The following is a 20,000-nucleotide window of genomic DNA, read 5'->3' on the forward strand; positions in this document are numbered from 1 at the left end:
GAAAGGGGGTAAAGAGAGCGGTAGACAGGAAAATGAAAGGAAAACAGACACAGGAAGGAAATGGAAGATAGAAAGAATATTAAGGAAATGAATGAAAGAATGAAGGAGGTAAGAAAGGGGGTAAAGAGAGCGGTGGAAAGGAGAATGAAATGAAAACAGACACAGGAAGGAAATGAAAAAAGAAAGAATATTAAGGAAATGAATGTGAGGTAACAAATAAGAATAAAACTAAGGAATGAAGAAAAACGAATCAGAGGAAATGGAAAAGCGATAAAAGGTAAAAATAGAAATACCTTGAAATACACGATAACAGATAAAATAAATGAGGAAAAAGAGAAGAATTGAGGAGCAAGGAAGGAGAGAATAAGAGGGTTAGACAAAAATGGCGATAAAACAGCAGAATATATATACAAAGAAAAGAAGAAAGAGAACATTGAAAGCGCAAGATAAAAAGCAAAAAATAAACAAAAATAAAATAATACAAAGACACAAAAACAGAAGCATAACAACTTAAATATTGAAGGAAATTCGATAAAATGTGAAAAAAATACGAAAAAAACTGTGACAGAGAGAGAGAGAGAGAGAGAGAGAGAGAGAGAGAGAGAGAGAGAGAGAGAGAGAGAGAGAGAGAGAGAGAGAGAGAGAGAGAGAGAGAGAGAGAATAGACAAAGAAAATAACAAGAAACATAGCAGGAAATACAGATAATAACCCTTAGTACAGGTATTAACAAAGACTAATTACTCGTTTAATACCTGAGTGACCCGTGTACTGCGTTCTTCTACCTTACCCCTATTGATATATATTACAACCTATCTACCTTTTTATCTACTCAGTGCCACTTTCAAGACAGGCGTGCTAATAGATGCAACTCCTATCAGTGGACTCCAATCCCCTTATCAAAAGACTTCAATCCACCTTTCATGCGCCTGATGGATACAATTACAGGTTCAGATTCCTACGCGTGATTATCTACTTAAACTTTTAATAGAGACTTAATCGCTTTGTCAATCTCCAGAGGGCCCAGAAAACCTGCTTCGTAATAGATAGCTTCAATTGCCTTACCTTGATACAGCGATAGATACACGTCTGATTAGTTAGATATTTATAGGTAATCAGAAAGGTATTGGAGTAGATATCTATCGGGAATCAGGAAGAGAGAGAGAGAGAGAAGAGAGAGAGAGAGGAAGAGAGAGAGAGAGAGAGAGAGAGAGAGAGAGAGAGAGAGAGAGATAGAGAGAGATAGAGAGAGAGAGAGAGAGAGAGAGAGAGAGAGAGAGAGAGAGAGAGAGAGAGAGAGAGAGAGAGAGAGAGAGAGAATATGGGGACAAACGAAAGGAAAAACACAAAAACAAAAGAAAGAAAAAAAAGGAAAGAAAGGAAGGTGACGCTTTGAGATGGGACAGGTGAGATAAGGGGGGGAGGGAGGGAGGGGGGAAGAGGGAGGCGGGGGGAGGGGGGAGGGGGGGTATGTTATCAAGGGAACACCTGTTTACACCTGCTAATAATGACAGGTAGATTATATCAGGTCTTGTTGGCATTCCTAGGAGGTCTTTAATACTGTCTTTCTTTTTTTTTGCCCTTCATATTTATAGTCGACCATACTCCCTGTCCTTGAGTGCGTGCGTGTGTGTGTGTGTGTGTGTCGTCTCTCTCTCCCTTTCTTTGTCTCTCCTCCTTCTTTCGTTCTTTAAATCTATCCTTCATCTCATTTCTTCCCTTTCTTCCGTGAGTCCCCCCCCCCTCTCTCTCTCTCTCTCTCTCTCTCCCCCCTCCAGCCGCGTCCTGCTCTCCTTGTCTTCGCTGTTTGTTCTGTATCGTAATCTCGCATGTGTGTTTTCAGTGTGTTAGAAGATGACTGTTATATCCACTCCCGGGGTGCCGGCCGATGATGGATGGGGAAGGGAGGGGGCAGGAGGGGGAAGGGAGGAGAAGGGAGAGGGGGAGAGGGAAGAGGGGTGAATCAGAGAGAGAGAGAGAGAGAGAGAGAGAGAGAGAGAGAGAGAGAGAGAGAGAGAGAGAGAGAGAGAGAGAGACCTACCCTATATTTAGTGATAAGGAACAAAGAAAACGGAAGGAAGCGTCATCTGTGTGAATGGAAAGACGGAGACAGACATGACACAGACAAACAAACAGACAGACAGAAAAAGCAGCACCGAGGGCGACTAATTTTGGGGCTGAGAAACAAAGACGTGGAAACAGACAGACACTTAAGACATAAACGTAAATAGACAGGCTAAGAAAAGCATATATACGGACAGAAACAAAGAGAGAGAGAGAGAGAGAGAGAGAGAGAGAGAGAGAGAGAGAGAAAGGCAGGTACACAAGGACAAAGATAGATGCGAATGAAAGGAAAAGTAATGGCTGAAGGAGACACAGAAATTGACATAGAAAGAAAACAGTAAAAAAAAAAAAAAAAAAAAAAAAAAGAATTCTCTCTCCCTCACCCCCCCCCCCTAAAAAAGAAAAGAAAATGGGACGTTGGTAAATAAAGACAAAGACAGAATCAGGAAAAAAAAAGATGCAGAGGACACAGGAAGGAAAATAGGTACAGATACACGAGGACGATGTGGGAAAGAGAAGTGAAGAAGGTTGAAAAAATATAAAGAAAATAGAGAAAGAAGGACAAAGAGGAAAGCAGAGAGATGAACGAAAAGAAAACATGAATAAAAGGTGAGAAATAGAGAAGACAGAGAGAATTAAACAGAGAGGAAAGCAGAGAGATTAACGAAAATAAGACATGAATAAAATCTGAGAAAAAGAGAAAATAGAGAGAATCAAACAAAGAGGAAAGCAGAGATTAACGAAAATAAGACATGAACAAAAGCCGATAAATAGAGTAGATAGAGAGAATTAAACAAAGAGGGAAGCAGAGAGAAAAAGAAAAAGAAAACACGAAGAAAACAAAAGAAGCAACAAAACAAACATAATTCATCCGATATGACAAACAGGTGGAGAGGAGCGAGAAGAGAAAAACAGAAAAAACACATATAATGGAAAGACAAACAGGGAGTCACAGAGAGGATTATGTAAACAAAACGAAATTAAGAGAAAACAGAGAGAGAGAGAGAGAGAGAGAGAGAGAGAGAGAGAGAGAGAGAGACAAACAAGAGGCCACACACACACACACACACACACACACAAAACACCCCTACTCACACATACCTCCCCACCTCCCTCCCACAAACACAAACGAACCTAAAAAAAAAAAATAAAAAAAAAAAATCCAGACAAACTAACAAGCAATCAAGCTGAACAAAACAGGGGGGTCATGACGGACAGGAAGGGAGCGTAGGTGGGTAGGTGGGTAACGTAGGTAGGTGGGTAGATTAGATAAATTCATAGGTAGTGATGTTAGGTGGGGTTAGGTTTACGGGAGCTGCCGTTTACAGTTCTGCCGGCCTCTTGCAGACTCCCAGCGTTCTTATGCCGCGTCCTCTGGCAGGGGATGGACAGAGGCAGGTGTGAGGGCGGGCCTTCAGGATAAACAGCGGCTCGTCAATAAATCAGATAAGGGTGAGGGGAGGGATGGCCCAAGGGACAGCTGGTGGCGGGGAGACGGAGGGAGAGTCTGGCTAATAGTTGCTGCTTGCTAATACTTCTACAACTACTACTTCTACTATTACTACTACGGCTGCTACTTATACTTCTCTACTGTTTTTGTTATTTCAGCTTGTGTTTTCTCTGCTTTCTTTCGCTACTCTTATTGTTATTATTGGTGCCTATGTTTTTCTTTTCCATCATCGTTGCTCTTCTTCTTCTTCCTTTTCCTCCTCCTCGTCCTTCTCCTCCTTCTCCTCTTCCTCAGTCGAGATTTTTTTTTTAAGTATCCCTTTCGTTTATCCTTATCAGTAAGTATATATATTTTTTCCTCCGCATCATTCTTCACATTCTATTCACTCATTCTTTGATTACCGATGTCAGTGAACTCTTAAAGATGCATTCCTTTCTCCACTCCCTTCCTCCTCTCCTCCTCCTCCTCCATCAACATCATCATCATCATCATCATCATCATCATCATCATCATCATCATCATCCTTCCATTCTTCTTCATTATCATCACCACCACCACTGTTTACTTTTCCTTTTCTCATTCTTCCTCCTACAACTATTACTACTACTACTGCTACGACCACTACTACTACTACTACTACTACTACTACTACTACTACTACTACTACTTTTTTTTTCTTTTTTTCTACTACATAAATGATACCTCCACCCATGTTTATTTTACTACTACTACTACAACTACTACTACTACTACTACTACTACTACTACTACTACTATTATTGTAAAGTCACCAAATAGTATGAGGTTTTGTATACAGGAGACTCCAAAGTACCTCAAAGTGTCTCGGAGTTCCATACACTTCTAACTTTCCTTTTTTCTTTGGTTCCTTAAGTCCTGTACACTTCCTCACGCCCCAAGACACACGAGACACAATCGAGGACATTTACACACACTCTCTCTTTCTCCGCTTACCGCCTTGTCATTTAAATATACGTAACTTACCTTTTTTTCCTGCTTTTTGTTTCCTGTGTTATCCTATTTCTGTTTTTTTTTTCTTTTTTCTATACCTTAATTTTCTTGCTTTTTCACTCTTACATTTTTTTTTATATTCTTATTGTTTGCTAATTTATTCAGTTTATTTTTTTTCTTTTTTTTATTTTTTTTATTTACTTCTTACATCACTTACACTCTTTCTATTGCATTTTTTGTTTGTTTTCTATTCTATCCTATTTTTTTTCTCTGTGGTTTAAGTCTAATCTAAATTCTAATTCTATAACATTTTTTCTATCGTTTATATTTTATCCTTTATCTTATTTCTATTTATTTCTATTGTTTAATTTTTAGTCTTACTTTTTTTTAATTATCTCTTATTTCTTCGAGTGTTTCTGCTTTCTATTTCACCCTATCTTTATTTTTCTATTGTTTATTTCTTACTCTTATTCTCTTAATCATTCATTTTTCTATTATTTCAGTTCTAATCTATATCCTACACCTATTTTTGCTACTGTTTAATTCCTACTCACTTATTCTGTTTTTCATTCCACTCTTATTTTTATGTTTTCTGTTGCTCGATTTTTACGCATCCATATGTCTACCTCACACCCGCACAGGCACACTAGACCAAGGGAACGCGTGCGGCATGTCAGGCACGAGCTTGGCCCCCTTAAAGGCATTTGGGTCAGTGTCAGAGTGTCGCGGGTCGCCAATAAACGCGGGAAGGGCAACGAGAGGCTTTGCGCTGATCCCCGAGTGTGTGGCTCCTCGCGGCCTCAAGTGGTGGATGGAGAGGGTCGAGTTGTGTTCGGTCTTTGTGAGAGGCTTGAAAACATGATAGAGTACTCGGCTTTTTTCATACTTGGGTTGAGGCTTAATTTGAGGACAACAACAATAACAGCACTTACTACTACTACTACTACTGCTACTACTACTACTACTACTGCTTTTGTTGTTACTGCTACTTTTACTACTACTACTACTACTACTACTACTACTACTACTACTACAAGGACAGGAGCAAAAACAAATACTACTGTCACAACTCCTCCTCCTCCTCCTCCTTCTCCTCCTCCTCCTACTCCTACTACTACTACTACTACTACTACTACCATCACCTCCGCCACACCTACTACAAACATTATTATATCTGAATATCCTACTTATCACTCTCTGCAGAGAACGGGTTTGGGCGGCAAGAAAACATAAAAAAATTATCTAAAAAAATCTCTTCATTCAAACAAACAAAGAAAGAAAATATTTGGTCCTTGAACCTATGAATAAAGGAAGGAAGGAAAACAGGAGATCCAGAATGAGAAAGAAAAGAGAAAATAAACAAGAGGAGAAAGAAAAAAAATAACAAGGGAGGAATGTTTTATAGAGAAATGCAAATGTGAAGGTTAGCGATCAAAAACAACAATAAATAGAGATGAAAAAAGAAAAAAAATATATATAAAAACGACTGGAAAATAGCAATATGTAAAAGTAGTACAAAAATATGAAAGTGACATAAATAAAAAAAATAAAAATGAAGATGAAAAAAGATTGAAAAGAGGAAAAAAAAAAAACTGGAAAACGATAACAAAGGGAAAAATCAAAGCATGTAAGTGGCAACCAAAAGAACCAGAGCAAATAAGCAAACACAAAGAAGCAACAAGGACACAGAGGACGACAAAGGAAGAAGGAAGAATCACACTCCAAGATACAGTGTTTAAACGTTTCAGGCAACGCGGCGAGAGGATTGAGTTGTGTAGAGAAATACCGAGATTAAGGTGGATATTAGGGTCACACACACACACACACACACACACACACACACACACACACACACACACACACACACACACAGAATACGGATCATCCACGTTAATTGGGCAAAATTCTTATAAATAATGCGTATCGCTCGATTGGCAAAGGCAGGTGTGTGTGTGTGTGTGTGTGTGCCACCCACTTGGCACAAATATATCACTGCAAGTGCCATCCTTGACCACACACACACACACACACACACACACACACACACACACACACACACACACACACACACACACACACACACACACACACACACACACACACACACACACACACATCACATCACACCACACCCCATAAAACACGTGAGGAGTACATTGCTCTCTCTCTCTCTCTCCACACACACACACACACACACCATAAGGGACACGTGAGTACAACATGTCTCCCTTTCCCTCCCTCTCTCCCTCCCTCACTCCTTCTCCCTCCCTCCCTCAATCCCTCCATCCCTCTCTCCCTCCTCGACCTATAAACTCCCTCCACCTAGCAACACTACAGTCACCCCTTCCCCTCCCCCTCCACCCCCCCCTTTCACCCCTTCATCACCTCCCCCCTCCCTCGCCTCCCCCCAAAATTCCCCACACTTCATCACCCTCCTCTCCTCACCTCGCCTCGCACTCAAGATGCCCAAACATACCTCATCTGCACCCCTCCTCCTCCTCTTCCTCCTCCTCCTCCTTCTTCGTCTTCTTCTTCCTTCTTCTTCTTCTCCATCCTTGGCCTTCCTCACAGCCTCCCACATAAGTTTTTTTAATCTCTCTCTCTCTCTCTCTCTCTCTCTCTCTCTCTCTCTCTCTCTCTCTCTCTCTCTACAAATACAACTCTCTCACTATCACACACTCCTTTCACACACACACACACACACACACACACACACACACACACACACACACACACACACACACACACACAAGGGCCTCATCTCCTTCGTTATGGTTTCTTATCACGATCAAGTGGCCGGTTCTCTTTTTTTTTTTATTCCATGCGCTAAAAACGGTCATTTCCTTGTGTGTATGTGTGTGTGTGTGTGTGTGTGTGTGTGTGTGTGTGTGTGTGTGTGTGTGTGTGTGTGTGTGTAAATGAGTGATGGATAGGTCAGTAAATAGAGTTAGATGCATTCCAACATACAAACATACATACATACATGAATAATTGATAGACAGGAAGATTGACATACAGGTACATAAACAAGGTAGAGAAGTAGGAAGATAGGGAGGTAGGTAGGTAGGTAGGTAGGTAGGTAGAAAGGGAGGGAGAGAGGGAGGGAGGTAGATAGATGGATAGATAGACAAAAATTATGTAGAAGTGGACTGGAGTTTAAACATTCTCTCTCTCTCTCTCTCTCTCTCTCTCTCTCTCTCTCTCTCTCTCTCTCTCTCTCTCTCTCTCTCTCTCTCTCTCTCTCTCTCTCTCTCTCTCTCTCTCTCTCTCAGGTTAATGACAGGTATCCAGGAAGTAGCGAGACAGGTGAAGACAGCTCGCTACCTCTTCCTTACCTTCCTCACTCTAACCTTACCTTCGTCTTACCTTATCACTCCTTCCCTTACCTAGTCTGTACCCTTAATCCCTTCCAATACCCATACCCTAACGACCCATTCCTTGCCTTTGCCTTTCCTTTATCTTCCTTAATAAATAACTCAACCTATCCTTTACTCATTTACCCAAGTGTTCATTTTCTCCCATTACTGTTCCTTTCTATTCCTTTACCGACGTTTTCTCTTCGGTTTCTCAACCTATTTATTCTCCTCTGACAAACTCGTTACTCTTTCCCTTCCCTTCCTTTCCCTTCCCTTCCCTTCCCTTCCCTTCCCTTCCCTTCCCTTCCCATCCCTTCCCTTCCCTTCCCTTCTCTTCCCTTCCCTTCCCTTCCCTTCCCTTCCCTTCCCCAACCTTTCTAATCCTTACCTATTCCCACGCTCTCCCCTTACTTCTATCTGTCCCATTACCCACATGTCCTCCTCCTCCTCCTTCTCTTCCTCCTCCTGCTCCTCCTTCTCCCTAACAAAGTAATCAACCATTCCGTTACCTCGCCTCCCCAATCATCTCCCCTTACCTCTAATCCCTTCCATTACCCATTCCTTCACGCCCCTTTAATTACCCTTCTCCCTCCCCCTCCCTTTATACTCTTCAACCCTTCCCTTCACCTTCCCTCCCCTTTCATCTCTACTCCTCCCCTTTCCTCCTCTCTCCCCTTCCCTTCTTACTCCTCCCGGTACCCCTTCCTTGCCTTAGAGAACTTTCCCACACTCCCCCCTTCTCTCCCCCTCCCCCCCCGCCTCCCTGCCAAAGCTGAGGTGACTTCATAATCTGGTCAAATGTCTTGGTCTGAGAAACACACACACACACACACACACACACACACACACACACACACACACACACACACACACATACACGCTCGTTTCAAGGTTTGTTTTTGTTTTCTTTACCTTGTTTTACGTGGTGATGAGTGAGTGAGTGAATGAGTGAGTGAGTGAATGAATGAGAGGGTGAGTTAGTGAGTGAGAGCCAGTGTGTGTGTGTTATCAAAAGTGAGTGTGAGTGTATTAAGAGTGAGTGTTGAGTGAGTAAGTGAGAGGGTGACTGTGTGAGAACCAAAGTGTGTTATTGAGAGTGAGTGTGTGAGTGAGTGAGTAACGGAAGGTGAGTCACGTGGGATAGTGACTCATTTACTCCTTCCTTTACGCAACCTGGTTATCGCTGTGACTGACTTATCATACACACACACACACACACACACACACACACACACACACACACACACACACACAACTACTTTACACATCACGACAGATACACACACAAATACGAATATACGCAAGCACAAAGACGCACATGAACATACAAACACACACACATACGCACACATACCACAAGACACATACATATTCAAGACTCGCAAACAACTTCCCAACATACATAAATACATACATAGACGCGCTAAATAATAAGACACAATTAAAGGAGACACAAATATACCCTGACGCGACAGACAGAGATACAAGAAGAGTATATATACGTAAACACATTCATATATGCATTCATGAATAAAAGAAGTAAAAAAAAAAAAGCAAGGAGGAAAAAAAAGTAGGACGGACCAACATACTAAATTATTAATGCACTCAATCAAGGAGGAGGAGGAGGAGGAGGACGAGGAGGAGGAAGGAAGAGGAAGAAGAAGAGGAGGAGGAGGGAGATGAATAAGGAGCAAGAATCCACCCAAGATCATAACCTTCCTCCATCTCCTCCGCCCCTCCCTCCACCTCTCCCCCCTTACCCCCTCCCCCCTCTCCTCCATCAGAGTACTGCACCTGCCCACACTACCTGGATAAGCATCGGACGCACCTGGACGTAAGATGTGATTTTTTTATGAGGAGACACACCATGAGAGAGAGAGAGAGAGAGAGAGAGAGAGAGAGAGAGAGAGAGAGAGAGAGAGAGAGAGAGAGAGAGAGAAAATCGTCCGTCACAAGGGCCTCTTCTACCTGTCGGTCACCTGGGAGGCAACATGAAGCTCACCTACACACACACACACACACACACACACACACACACACACACACACACACACACAGATTCACACACTCATTAAAATCGATCGGATACCGTCACGTACGCACAAGAGAAGGAGGAGGAGGAGGAGGAGGAGGAGGAGGAGGAGGAGGAGGAGGAGGAGGAGGAAGAAGAGACACAAACTGTTCCCACGCGCATGTCTTTGCCTCACGGGCGTATCTGAAACACACACGCACACACACACACGTACACACACACACACACACACACACACACACACACACACACACACACACACACACACTGCTAACTCCATATTACTTTTCCCTCCCCTTCCCCCCCTTTGCCCCTTCCCCTCTTCACCTGCTAGCTCCTTATTACCTTCCCCTTCTTCCCTTCTCCCCCCTCCCCCTCCCCCCATCACCTCTCCCTCATCTTCCCACACAAACCCCTTCATTATCTTTCTTCTACTGGTATCTTTATCCCTTCCTCTCTTCCCCTCTTCCTTATCTTCTACATTTTTCTCTCTTTTGTATTTGCTTCCCCTTTCTTGTTTAGTTCCTTCTTTGCCTCACTTTGGAAACCACTCTTTTTTTTGTCTGTTTCAATCTTTATCTTTTCCTCGTTTCCCTCTCTTTTATTCTCTTTTATATCTTTCCATTTCTTTCCCTTTCCTTCTCTAACCATTTATCACTTTATTTTTCCTTTTTCTATCCCCTCCATTTCCCTCTATTGCTTCTATTTTCTACCTCCCCTACTTATCACTCCCCTTTCCTCATTTTATTTTCTTCTATATCTTTCCATTCCTTCTCTTTCTTTCTTTAACCTTTTATCACTTTATTTTTCCTTCTTCTATCCCCTCCATTTCCCTCTATTGCTTCCATTTCCATCCTCCCCTATTTCTCTTTTTATTTTATTTTATGTCTTTCCATTTCTTTTCCTTTCCTTCTTTAACCTTTTATCACTTTATTTTTCCTTCTTCTATCCCCTCCATTTCCTTCTATTGCTTCTATTTTCTACCTCCCCTTCTTATCACTCCCCTTTTCCTTCTTCTACCCGTCTTTTCTCCCTGCTCACCCTCCCTCCATACCCCCTAATTTTTCATTCAATTGATCTTTTTAACTCTCCCCTTCCCCCCCTTCCACTAATTATTCCTCCATTTATGCTTCCTTTCCTCCTCCGCTCTTTCTTCCTCTTCTTCTTCAGCCTCTTCTCTATCTTTTCCTTCACTTTTTCTCATTAGTATTTTTGCTTCTATTGTTTTTTTTTCTGTCTGCTTTCTCTTCCCTATCTTTTAAAAACCTCTTCTAAAACTCCTCTTTACCCCTATGTCCTTTTTTTTTAATTTTCTTTCTCTATTTTCTTACTTTTTTCCTACTTCGTGCATTGTGGTTTGTCCCTTTTCTATTCCCTTTCCTATACTTTTTATCTACCTTTCCATTATTTCCATTTCCTTCTTCAATCCTTCTTTAGTAATACTTTTTTATGTCTCATCCGTTTCTCTTCACTAAAAAAAATCTACTTCCTTCTTGATATCCTTTTATATATTACTCTCCAGCCCACACTTCCCTACTTTCTACTCGGCCCATTTTCTATCCCATGTTTACTTCCTCAACTCTCTATCATTTTAACCGCGTGTTCATTATCTTCTTCCCCTTCTTCATCTCCATCCATCACCTCCTTTTCCATCTCTACCCTTCCCTCTCATTCATCCAAGTCATCCCTCCCTCATTTTTGTTGCTTCCCCGTTTCCCCTTCATCACATCCTAACGTTGCTCTTCCTTGCGTTATCTAATCCTTCTTTCTTCCATTCTCTCCTCTAACCTTTCCTCCTCTTCCGTCTAGTCTATCCCTCTCGTCCTTTCAATCTTTCATGCAATAAGACCCAATAATGTGACAGACTATTTTCATCTTCTCATTTGTTTCTCTCTCCTTTCATCACTTTTACTCTTCCCTCCCTTTCTCCCTCCCTTCCTTCTTTCATCTCCCGTCTACCCACTTTCATGTCTTTCTCTGCCTCTTTTCTCATTCCCGTTCCCTTTCTCCTTTCTCTTTTTATCTTTATTTTTCATTTCTCGTTCACCTCTCTCTCTCTCTCTCTCTCTCTCTCTCTCTCTCTCTCTCTCTCTCTCTCTCTCTCTCTCTCTCTCTCTCTCTCTCTCTCTCTCTCTCTCTCTCTCTCTCTCACGTTCCTTGCTCTCCTTTCCCTCCTCACGACTCTCCTTATCTCCTTCAAATTCTCACCTTTCCCTCCTCCTCCTCCTCCTCCTCCTCTTTACCCGCCTTCCTCGCTTCCAAACAGAATATCGCTGCTTTAGAATCATTCAGAACAGGTAAGAAGGTAGAAATTAAGATGAGCACTACACCTCTCCTCCTCCTCCTCTTCTTCCTCCTCCTTCTTCTTCTTCTTCTTCTCCTTTCTCCTATTCCTCCAGGCTTCTGTCTTCTCTTCCTCCTCTTGTTTTTAATCTCCACCCTCTCCATATCACAATCCATATCCTATTCTTTTCCTCCTCCTCCTCCTCCTCTTCCTCCTCCTCCTCTTCCTCGTCCTGCGTAAACTCAATACTACTCACCCCCTTTAACTTTTTCTCTTCACTATCCTCCTCCTCCTCCTCCTCCTCCTCCTCCTCCTCCTCCTCCTCCTCCCTTACACCACTCCCCCTCTTCACCTTCTTTCATTCCACTCTCCTTCTTCTCCCTTAACGCTTCACCTCCTCCTCCTCCTCCTCCTCCTTTATGACCCTCCTCCTCTTCCCTCCACATCCTGCTTCCTTATCCCTCCTCCTCCTCCTCCACCTACTCCTCCACCACCACCACTCCTTCCTACAAACCGATTCTCTCTCCACCCTCCTCCTCCTCCTCCTCTCCTCCTCCAGTTTAACAATAATACTCCCGTCGCTTAAAAGAGCAGCGGAATCACCCTTCAGACCTCGCGGCCCTGGGTGCTATAAGGGTCACTCTCGCATGTTATCGCCTAGGAAACTCGCCCTTACGACACGGGGCTCGAAATTGGGGGTAGATGCTAATGATAAATGAAGCTTAAATTTGCTTGACTTCCTCATAAAAGCCGATGAAAAGAAGGCGAGAAAGAGTGAAGAGGAGGAGGAGGAGGAGGAGAAGGGGGAGGGAAGTGGTTGGGAGGAGGAACAGACAAAGATGAAAGGTGATTGGAAGGAGAGGGGGAGGGAGAGGAAAGAGGAAGGGAGAAGGAGAAAGAGAGAAGACGAGGGAGGGAGGAAGGAGACATGGGATGAGGAAGAGAGGATGAGAGAAGAAGGAAAATGATGGGAAGAAAGGTTGTGGACGAATGGGGAAGAGAGAGAATAGAAAGATAGGGAGCTACAGGAGTAAATGGGAGATAGGAGGGAAAGTGTGGAGGAAGGAGAATAGGGATAGGAGTGAGGGAGTGAAGAGGGAGGTATAAGCAAGAGGAGGAGGAGGGAGAGGAACCAGAGAGAGGGTGGGAGGATGTAAGAGTTGGAGGGAGGGAGGGAAGGAATAGGATAAAATGATGAAGTTAGATAAGAAAAGAAATAAGAGAAATACGGACGCGAGAAAGACAGAAAAGCGAAAGTAAAGAGTTAAATGAGGCAGAAGAGAAAGGAGAATGAAGAAAAGAGAAAGGAGAGGAGAGAGGGAGGTAATCTTGAAGGGGCTAACTGATGAAAAAGGAGACGTATGAAAACAAAGGAAGGAGAAGAAAAAAAGAAGAAGAAGAAAAAAGAAAACGAGCCAAAGGAATTGTTACACAGATGAATTAAATGAGAGACACGGATGGAGATAGAGAAGGAAAAGAAGATAGGAATGGAGGGAGGGAGGGATAGGAGGGGAAAGAGAAGAAAGAAGGGGAGAGAAGGGAGACGATGGAGATACGGAATAAAGCGCAAGTAAGGGAGGGAGGGATAGGAGAGAGAGGCAAAACAGAACGGGAAAGGAGGGCGAAGGAAGATGCAGGAGATAAGGAAGAAGGGAAACGGATGAAGGGAGAGATAGGGCGGAGAGAAAAAAGAAAGAAAGGGAAGGGAGGGAAGGAGGGAGGGAGAGGGGCAGAGAAAAAGGCGTTTGCTGAGTCGGCCTTTAAATTACTTTGGAACCTTAACGAGCGGGGCAAACAGCTTGTAATGACTGCAACGGAGGGGGAGGGGGCGAGAGGGATTGAGAGGGAGGGAGAAAGGGAGCGAGGAGGATGGGTGGAGAGGGTGAGAGAGGCACTAACGGAGGGAAGGAGGGAAGAAGAGTGATAGTGAAAGATAATGGGAGAAAGAAAACAAAGGAATAGAAGAATCTACTCTGCGAAGGGGGAAGGAGAGAGAGGGATTGCAAAGAAGGGAGAAAGGGAGAGAGAATAATGGTACGGAGAAGAAGGGAGATTGAGCATAACAGGTGGGAAGGGAGGGTATAGAAGAAGAGAAAGGAGGAGGAATGAAGGAGAATGAATGCATAGAAAAAAAGATAAAAGGGGGATAAAAGAAAGAAGGGATGGGAAGGAAAAGAGGGAAATGAAGGGAAGAAATAGAGAGGAGAGAATAGAGATGAAGGTATAAGAGAGGATAGGATAAAGACGTGGAAAGGAAGATAAAAGAAAAGGAAGGGAAATGAAGGAAGGGAATATCAGAGTGAGACAAAAAGAAGATGGAGTGAAGAAGGGAAAATAGACGAGATGAGAGAATGAGAAAATGAGTGGAAGAAAGAGGGAGATGAAGAGAGCGAAAGAAAAAAGGAGAAATGAGAAGGAAAGGAGAAAGATGGAACATGGGGATAAAAAGAAAAATGAAGGAAAGATAGAAAGGAAGAGAGGATGAGAGAGGAGAAGGAAGGGAGGAGAGGGAAGAGTGAAGAATGAGAGAAGAGACATTAGATAGTGGAGGAGGAGGAGGAGGTGGAGGAGGAGGAGGAGGAGGAGGTAATGAAGCTGAGTCCGGGTCTGTCTGTCTGTCTGTCTGTGTCACTTGTTTTCTATTTCCATCTTTTTTTCTTTCTTTTTTTGTTTGTTTTGCGTGTTTGTGTTTGTGTGTGAGTGTGTGTGTGTGTGTGTGTGTGTGTGTGTGTGTGTGTGTGTGTGTGTGTGTGTGTGTGTGTGTGTGTGTGTGTAGGTGACATTCTTGCACACACACACACACACACACACACACACACACACACACACACACACACACACACTAAATTCCCTCCCTCCACCAACCTAACCTAACAACCGAACAACCTAAGAACAAACAAACTAACATACAGATAATACAAAACCCCCCCAAAAAAGGTGCATATTTAAAAGTATGATGAACTTAAAAAGAAAACAAAAGAAAAACAAGAAAAAAAGAAAAACAAGAAAACCTTACACGTACCCGAGTTGAATACCATATGAGAGAAAGAAAACAGCTGTGCTAATTAAGAAAGCACAAAAGCGACGCACAGACACACACACACACACACACACACACACACACACACACACACACACACATGCAACATTCGAGTGTGGAATTCCTGGTGACGAAACGGGAAACTATGTCATTTTTTTTAGGGGTCCAGAATGCAGCAACAACAAGCAGAAAAAAAAGGAGTAACAACAACAGACAGAAGTAAATGAATCAACATGTCCTTGCCAATTATGAAGATAAATACCACATGACGACAAGCGGGTAAGAAAAAAAAGAAGAAAGAAAAGAAAAAATGATTGTATGACTGTGATGTAAAAATGAATGGACTTAAAATATAAATGTAGAAATATAAGAAAAATACACAGAAATATAAATGAATGAAACAAAAATAACAAAAAATAAATATATGGTCGATATCAGAGACGAAAAGAAGAAAGAAAAGAAGAAAAAAGATGATGATTGTATGACTGTGATGTAAAAATGAATGAACTAAAAATATAAATGTAGAAATATAAGAAAAAATACACAGAAATATAAATGAATGAAACAAAAATAATAAAAAGAAATATATGGTCGATATTACAGACGAAAAGAAGAAACAAAAGAAGAAAAAAGACGATGATTGTATGACTGTGATATAAAAATGAATGAACTTAAAATATATATGTAGAAATATAAGAAAAATACACAGAAATATAAATGAATGAAACAAAAATAATAAAAAGAAATATATGGTCGATATCAGAGACGAAAAGAAGAAAGAAACGAAGAAAAAAGACGATGATTGTAGAAATATAAGAAAAATACACAGAAATATAAATGGATGAAACAAAAAATAATAAAAATAAATATATGGTCGATATTACAGACGAAAAGAAGAAAGAAACGAAGAAAAAAGACGATGATTGTATGACTGTGATGTAAAAATGAATGAACTAAAAATAGAAATGGAGAAATAAAAGAACAAATACACATAGAGAAATATAAATGACTCAGACAAAATAATAATAAGAAAAATATGGTCGACTTTAAAGAGGATATGAAGAGAAAAAGAAGAAAAAAAGACGTTTGATGTATGACTCGTGATGTAAAAATGAATGAAATAAATTGAACTATAAATAAAAATGTAGAAATAAAAGAAAAAATAAACATAGAGAAGTATAAATGAATGCAACACAAATAATAATGAGAAAAATATGGTGCATTTTACAGAGGATAAGAAGATAAAATATAGAAAAAAGACATTCAACGCTTGAGTCTGTGATGCAAAAATGAATGAAATAAATTGAACTATAAATAAAAATGTAGAAATAAAAGAAAAAATAAACATAGAGAAGTATAAATGAATGCAACACAAATAATAATGAGAAAAATATGGTCCATTTTACAGAGGATAAGAAGATAAAATATAGAAAAAAGACATTCAACGCTTGAGTCTGTGATGCATAAATGAATGAAAAAAATTGAAATATAAATAAAAATGTGTAAATATAAAAGAAATATAGACAAAGAAATATAAATGAATGAAATAATAATAAAAAGGAGAAAAATATGGTCGATTACAGAGAAAAGAAAAGAAAAAACGAAAAAAAAAACGTTATTTACTTCAGTCTGTAATGCAAAAAATAAAATAAAATAAATAGAAATGGAGTCGATGAATGAAATAAAGTAAAAATTAAAATACAGTCGATTACAGATAAACGTAAATTGGATTACCCCCACCAAAAAAATAAAATGCCATGGAAACAAACACAACAACAATAATAATAATAAAAATCATCAATAAAATACCATCAATGAAAAAAAATATATATAATACACTAGAAAAAAAGGAAAAAAAAATCATACTCTCGCCTTAGCCAGCCCTTCCCCATCAAACGCCTGAAATAAAATTGAAATAAAAATGAAAATATGGTCAACTAAAATAAAAAAAAATAAAAAAATACAGCGAGCTTTTTTTCTGCACTTTTTGTTGTCCTTGAGCCGTCTCCTTTCTTGTAAAAAAAAAACTCGTAGGACAGAACACCAATAACAATAAGGAGCATAAATACAACCAATAAAGAAATAAAAACAAAGTATAGATGACAATAAAAAAAAACAGCGTTACAACCAATAGAAAAATTTTAATACACTAGAAAAAGAAAAGAAATCACCCCCTCCCCCTCTGGTCAGCCCTTCCCCATTATACGCCCGTGCTGTATGGAAGCCAAAGACCTAAACACTGACCCGGGAAGTCTGGCAAACGCACAAACAAACACAAAATGGACAGAAAACACATGCAACGGCTCATGACACTTGACACGCCCACACAAGGTTGCTCTATAGATTGCAATGAACTCTACGCACTGAAACACACACACACACACACACACACACACACACACACACACACGAGACAGAAAAAAATACACTAATACCTCTAAAATACACTTGGATAAAAAATAAAACACAAATCATACAAAACAAACATTAATCAGTAAGTTTTAGCTTGCAACCACACACACACACACACACACACACACACACACAGGTAAAAACACCCATCCATACACCTGCGTCCGGGATTTACTCCATCGTAACTCTCTCTCTATAGGATCCAACACCGTCGTAAAGCGTTTTTATTATAGAGGACGTGAATGCAAGATAAGTCCGGTCTTTATGGTTTGTGAATGCCTGAGTAAGTTGAGTCCCCCAGGCTTGCCATACGGAAGGGGGCGAGGTGGTGAATAAAAATGAAAGGTAATGGATGTGTGTGTGTGTGTGTGTGTGTGTGTGTGTGTGTGTGTGTGTGTGTGTGTGTGTGTGTGTGTGTGTGTGTGTGTGTGGGGGGGGGGGGGGGGGGTTTTCTCTCTCTCTCTCTCTCTCTCTCTCTCTCTCTCTCTCTCTCTCTCTCTTGATATCCTCATAACTAACTGAACAAGAGACGTGGAATGAGGATGTAAATAATAATGAATAGAAATGACTCTCTCTCTCTCTCTCTCTCTCTCTCTCTCTCTCTCTCTCTCTCTCCGTACCCAGGTGTTTACAAATTACAGGTACTGCTTCACCTGCTCTTCCTCTCAATCTCGGCTCTCGTTACGCAATTGAACTCGAGGATTCGTTTTCTTTTTACCTGTGCACTCCTCCAAGTGATTCTCTCTCTCTCTCTCTCTCTCTCTCTCTCTCTCTCTCTCTCTCTCTCTCTCTCTCTCTCTCTCTCTCTCTCTCTCTCTCTCTCTCACACCAGGTAGCAATGTTGTTTTTCAGAATGTGATAATTTACATTCTCACCTGGTAGCCACTCCTTCCCCTAGGCGCTTACGGACTCTCTCTCTCTCTCTCTCTCTCTCTCTCTCTCTCTCTCTCTCTCTCTCTCTCTCTTCCGTTGGCTGGACCTAATTGTTGATTACCTTTAGTGAAGGAGATAATTACACACGCACACACACACACACACATGTACACAACTAGGCTTAATGATGATGGAATTAGGCATACGCATTTTCATACACAATAATGAGAAAAAAAAAACCCACTGACGTAATGATGATAAGGTTGCTAACACACACACACACACACACACACACACACACACACACATACACACCCACACCCACGGAGGACACCCAAAATTATCATCCCCAGCAGTCTCGTAGTTGCAGAAAATCACACACTTGATATCAAAAGGCTGTTGGCAAGCTTATATATAGAAAGGACCACACGCATACACACACACACACACACACACACACACACACACACACACACACAAACACGGTAATGAGTAGCCTTGACTTTGTGTGTGAGACGTTGTATGATTTTTTGCTGTTTTATGGCGAACGCGTGTGCAATTATTTCATAGTGTGTGTGTGTGTGTGTGTGTGTGTGAGAGAGAGAGAGAGAGAGAGAGAGAGAGAGAGAGAGAGAGAGAGAGAGAGAGAGAGAGAGAGAGAGAGAGAGAGAGAGTCTTATTAGGCAGAGGTACACTGGACCATCATTTTGGTTCTCACAGGGGGAGGGATCAGCGTGTGTGTGTGTGTGTGTGTGTGTGTGTGTGTGTGTGTGTGTAAGGGGGGTGGGTGGGTGGAGTGTGGTTGTGGGTCATGTAATCAGCGCGCGTCGCAGGCCTCGCTTCAGGCTCTATAATTACCTGGGAGTTTTTAATATCTCTATCTATCAACGCTGATATACGCGCGAGGGCGAGAAGGACCGCCCCGCTGCCCCCCCCCCCCCTACCCCTTGCACATGCTCCTATCATCTCTCTGCTTCCCCGGCACGTCCCTCTTCCTTCCCAGGTGGTAAGGACAGCTTCTTCCTTCTCTCCGGTGCAGGAGGGCGTGAGCAGCTCAGTTATGCGCCGGGCAAAAACCGTCGACCTTAAGCTGTGAACCGTGACACCTGCGCCGCGCCTTCCTACCTGTCTGCTTCTCTGCGCTACCCTGGGCGAGGAAAGGATGCTTCAGTAACTATACGAGAATTCCAGGAAGGAGCGCGTCCCGCTGTGCGAGGCGGGGCTGTTTCCGTAACAGATACATGAGGCGCATGGCGGCGCAAGGAGTGTTTTCTTGGCAGCGCAGCACAGCGGCCTGTTCCGTGGGAGCCCCAGCCTTGAGAGCCATACTCAGATGTCAAGTAATCGACGCCCTGCCTCTCCCTCCCCGTGTCTGCACCAGCCCTGCCTCGCGGCACATAGGCACCGCCAGGGCTCGCCGTCGCCGACGGCTAACGTTAGTTTGAAAGCCTCATAGAGCAGCGCCTGTCCTGCCCCAGCCTCCCTTCCCACAGCCCGGCGCGGCGGCACGCTCAGGACGGCA

At 42.0% G+C, this 20,000-nt stretch overlaps 1 protein-coding gene across 2 annotated transcripts in view; it reads right to left on the reverse strand.

The window, feature by feature from the left end:
• Positions 1-20,000, reverse strand: part of LOC127008683 (BMP-binding endothelial regulator protein-like) — a 143,353-nt gene that overhangs the window by 122,446 nt on the left and 907 nt on the right. The window lies entirely within an intron of this gene.

The sequence above is a fragment of the Eriocheir sinensis genome, chromosome 38 (assembly GCF_024679095.1).
Source record: "Eriocheir sinensis breed Jianghai 21 chromosome 38, ASM2467909v1, whole genome shotgun sequence".
Classification (NCBI taxonomy): Eukaryota; Metazoa; Arthropoda; class Malacostraca; order Decapoda; family Varunidae; genus Eriocheir; species Eriocheir sinensis.